Here is a 5,000-nt window from a genome sequence, read left to right on the forward strand (position 1 = left end):
CGTCATTCGTTTCTATAACTCCTATAGAAATACTATCAGAATAAGACATAGGTGAATGTATATATTTGCTCTATATGCATATATATATAAATCATTTGCATATAATCATATAAGTATATACAATGATTGCTAGTGTGTGTGTGTGTGTGTGTGTGTGTGTGTGTGTCTGTGTGTGTGCGCGTGTGTGTGTGTGTGCGTGTGTGTGTGCGTGTCTGTGTGTGTGCGTGTGTGCGTGTGTGTGTGTGTGTGTCAGTGTGTGTGTGTATGTGAGTGTGTATGTCCGTGTGTACATGTGTGTGTGTGTGTGTATGTGTATTTGTGCATGCGTACAAGTGTGTATGTATGCATGTATGCATGTACGTATGTATGTATGTATGTGTGTATGTATGTATGTCTGGCTGTACGAATATATATATGTGTTTTGAATGTATATAATGTGTATATATATACAGAACGAAGGAGAGACCAATAGTGAATACTTTTCAGAGGTAAAGCTGCGACATTGACCCCACAGATAATTGATCATCTCCCCAGCATCAATCTAAAAAACTCGACAACACTTTCATCATATCTCTCTCTCTCTTGTGTGTGTGTGTGTGTGTGTGTGTGTGTGTGTGTGTGTGTGTGTGTGTGTGTGTGTGTGTCTGTTTGTGTCTTTCTCTCTTGCTATCTTTTTATTTCTTTGAAACTTCCCTCGCCATGAATTTTAGAAAAACAATAATTGTGTGTTTTGTATGGGAAGGTCAATGTGAGTCTAAATGATGACCTTTGTAATGCCTGTATATATGTACATATACATATATATATTTGTATAGATAAATAAATCATATATATATATATGTGTATATATATATGTTTATATATAATACACATATATACATACGTACACATGCACACACACACACACACACACACACACACACACACACACACACACACATATATATATATATATATATATATATATATATATATATATATATATATATAGACATATACATAAATGCTATACTACAGTGATAGATCGCTGGAAGCAATAAAAGTGTAAATCAAAATTACCTTCTGTTTAAAACGACATAAGCCACGAAGTAACACATGGTATGTGAATCTAATCATGTGATTACCCATAGGTGATTTTCATGAGCATCCTAACAAAGGACGCGACTGGCTCACTATTAATTCCAGACTTTCATTCGTATGCATAACATCAGATATACATGAGATCCTTTAGAACGCGGAATACAATCAACTTTACCTATTACTTTTTGGGGAGAATAATGGCATTTAGTACAGTAGGGGTTATTTTCACCTACTGAACCGATGTAAAGTTAATTTGTATGCATGAGTGTGTGTGTGTGTGTGTATGTTTGTATGTTCAACCTCACCCACTCATCCACACACGCATGCTTTTATATGACTATATATATATATAATATGTATATATATATTTATATATATACATATATATATGTATATATATGTATATATTTATCTATACATATAAGTATATACATATACATAAATGCTACAATACAAAGAGAAATCGCTCGAAGCAACAGTTCCCAATCTACTATACCGGCATATATAACTCCCTTCTTCACACATTCAGCGTGACATCCTTCTCGTCCTGTGTATATATATATGTTCTCAGACATTTCATCTCAAATACACACACACACACACACACACACACACACACACACACACATATATCTATATATATATATATATATATATATATATATATATATATATATATATATTCCTACAGTCACCCCGGGGCTCGAACCGAGGCCTCGCTTGACGCCAGGCCAATGCTTTACCGACTGAGCCCCGAGGTGACTGTCGGAAATTATTTGTAATGACATGCGCCGTCAATAGCGATTCAATTCAGATATATCTATATATGTGGGTATATATATATACATATATGTTTATATATATTTACATATATGTGTATACATATACATATATATATATATATATATAGATAGATAGATAGATATACTTACATGCATACATACATATATATGTGCGGAAAACCAGAAAGCTATGGTTTTCCACATACTTGGAAACACGAGTGTATGCGGTTTCTTCTGTATATATATATATATGTATTATATATATATATATATATATATATATATATATATATATATATATCACTTAGACAAAATGTAGTGGCAAATTTGTAAAAACATTTACGAAGAATCCACAGTCGGAATAAAAGGAAACTTAGAAGAAAGTATAACTTCTATATTTCGGCTAATAGCTATAGCCCTCTTCAGGAAAGTACAGGTTACAAGAAAGGATAGAGACATAGATACAGTTGAGATGTAAGTGGCTATGCCAGTTCGCCCTCCACTTACATCTCAATTGTATATATGTCTATCATTTCTTGTAACCTTATTTTCCTGAAGAGGGCTATAGCTATTAGATGAAATATAGAAGTTATAATTTCTTTTAAGTCTCCTGTTATTCCGACTGTGTGTTCTTAGTAATTATATATATATATTATATATATATATATATATATATATATATATATATATATATATATATATATGTATACACGCCAAGGATTTATTGTGTAATAGGGAAGTAGCAAAACTCACCTCCACCCAATTCATTCCACCCATTCCACTCTCATCCACCACACTTTCTTCCCTCTCATCTTAGCTTCTCATGGATGAAGGGTCTGCCCACTGCCTTGGATCAGAAGCAATACAGCAAGATAAAAGCACATCCACAGCAAAGTCGCTTCACTTATATATATATATATATATATATATATATATATATATATATATATATATATATATATATATATATATATATATATATATATATATACACCATATAAGTAAATTTTAGGTGACAGCCTGGATTCAATGAAAGAGATAACGCATATGATTGGCAGCTATGAGTTGACTGAGACAGTGCCATCTACCTTTTAATGGGATCAAGCAGCTGAATGTGTTCAGTAGTGGTCTTATGTGTGTGTGTGTTTGTGTGTGTGTGTTTGTGTGTGTGTGTGTGTTTGTGCATGCGGGAGCAATCACCAGGAATAACACACTAATGAGACACAACACTTTCGTAATTTTACTTATTCAATGTAAAGAAGAAATTCCTTTACATTACCCCTGATGATGTAAATGTACGAAGCCACTATGCTTTCTTCATTTATCTTTCCTGCTGGTTACTCGGATATATATATATATATATATATATATATATATATATGTGTGTGTGTGTGTGTGTGTGTGTGTGTGTGTGTATATATGTATACATGTATATATGGACAGATAGGTAGGTAGACAGATAGCCAAATTCTTTTTTTTTTTGTACCATCATGCGATTTCCATCAGCAAATTGAATTTGACCATATTTTAAGAGTTAAATACTGATACGATTAGACTCTCCGAACCGTCTGTTTTTTTACATATGTTTATATTTACTGACAAGCTATCTTATTCAGCTATGGAATACCCTAGAAGATAAAGATGAATAAAAAAAAATTCTACAAAGCTTTACTCAATAACTTCGTTATTTTTGTTGTATTTCGTTTGATGAAAGCAATGTTTTTTCTTATTATAAAGACATTAATTTTCATTTATGAAATATGCCTCTGATTCTCACCTTGTCGTTCAGTTTATTTCATGTATCTATTTACCTATTTTTCTCTTCCCCTTGATTCCTTTCCTGTCTTTCCTGGTTTCCATTTTAATTCCACATTTCCTTTCCCCTAAATGTTCCTCCCCCTTTTGCACATAATCGAGACTATTCTCGCCTCCCTTGTTGTAGAATAGTCGGGAACACCAGCACTACGGAGACGTTCCTCCCATGCGTAGACCTTTATGCTCTACTGACCATGAATTCCTCTATGATCGCGGCCACACCTTAGCTAAATAGAAATGTTTGGCATTAGGTATAGTGGCAGATCTAGACTATGTCATTGGGTTTAAGGGTTATTATTTTGTGGTTCTGAACTTTGGGCAGTCTCCCAATCGGATGAAATTACGTGGGCATATTACAGAACCAAATTCCTAAGCTGTAAGAAAGATTGAAGGGATTAGATATTCCTTACTTCTTTTCATACACTTTACCTGTTGACTCTTGTTCACAAATCTTGTCCTGGTATATCCTTCACCCATATGTATCCATAATCTTATTCACAACTTTAATAACATAATAACCTTTAACTTTTCATTCATACACTGACGTGACCTGGAAATGTTTGTTTGCCTTCTGACCTTACTGCCTTCGTGACCTTAATCATCTGTACCTGGAAATGTTTGTTTGCCTTCTGACCTTACTGCCTTCGTGACCTTAATCATCTGTTCATATACCTTCATCCAATTGAACTATATGTGACTTTGACCTGAAAAACATCAAACCTCTAAAACTGAATGTGTTTGTGTTACGTGGCCTTACGACATTATTAATTTAGCACGGTGCATTTGTATGGCCATGATGTTTTCTTTCGAAGCTATCTTGTCCCACGTCCCTGTGGCCTATGTCCCGAATAACCAATGACCCCAGGTAACCATTAACCCTTGCGATATTGACCCCAGTTCATTTGAATGACCTTAACATTTTGTATATTATTTGACCTTGAATTCCAATATGCCTTTGTGATATGAACCTCAGGTGTCTTCAGTCCTCTTAAGGCATTCTGGGGGATTGGTTTTCCTACGAACTGCGACCTTGAACTTGAACCACTTTTCCCTGACCTTACCTAACCTTGAACCTTATAAACATAATCCTTTGCCTCATTGTTTTTCGAATGCCTCATATTATTATCACTGCAAAATGCTCTTCCACAAACACCTTCGCCACACTGTCTCACTGAGGGTCAACACCCTGTGGAATCTTTTCACACCCCCTGCCCTCCATGACCTCTTCCCGTCTCTCTGCCTGCGACCTAAGATGACCACACGTCCCTTGCATGTAGCCGACATGTCGGCAGCACTCTTAGATACAGAACTTCACTGTTTCGT

The 5,000-nt window shown here is 34.8% G+C and overlaps 1 protein-coding gene across 15 annotated transcripts in view; it reads left to right on the top strand.

Moving 5' to 3' along the window:
* mmd (disintegrin and metalloproteinase domain-containing protein mind-meld) overlaps window positions 1-5,000 on the top strand; it is a 781,430-nt gene that overhangs the window by 677,791 nt on the left and 98,639 nt on the right. The window lies entirely within an intron of this gene.

The sequence above is a fragment of the Oratosquilla oratoria genome, chromosome 34 (genome assembly GCF_046742065.1).
Source record: "Oratosquilla oratoria isolate Oo_2021 chromosome 34, ASM4674206v1, whole genome shotgun sequence".
Taxonomy (NCBI): Eukaryota; Metazoa; Arthropoda; class Malacostraca; order Stomatopoda; family Squillidae; genus Oratosquilla; species Oratosquilla oratoria.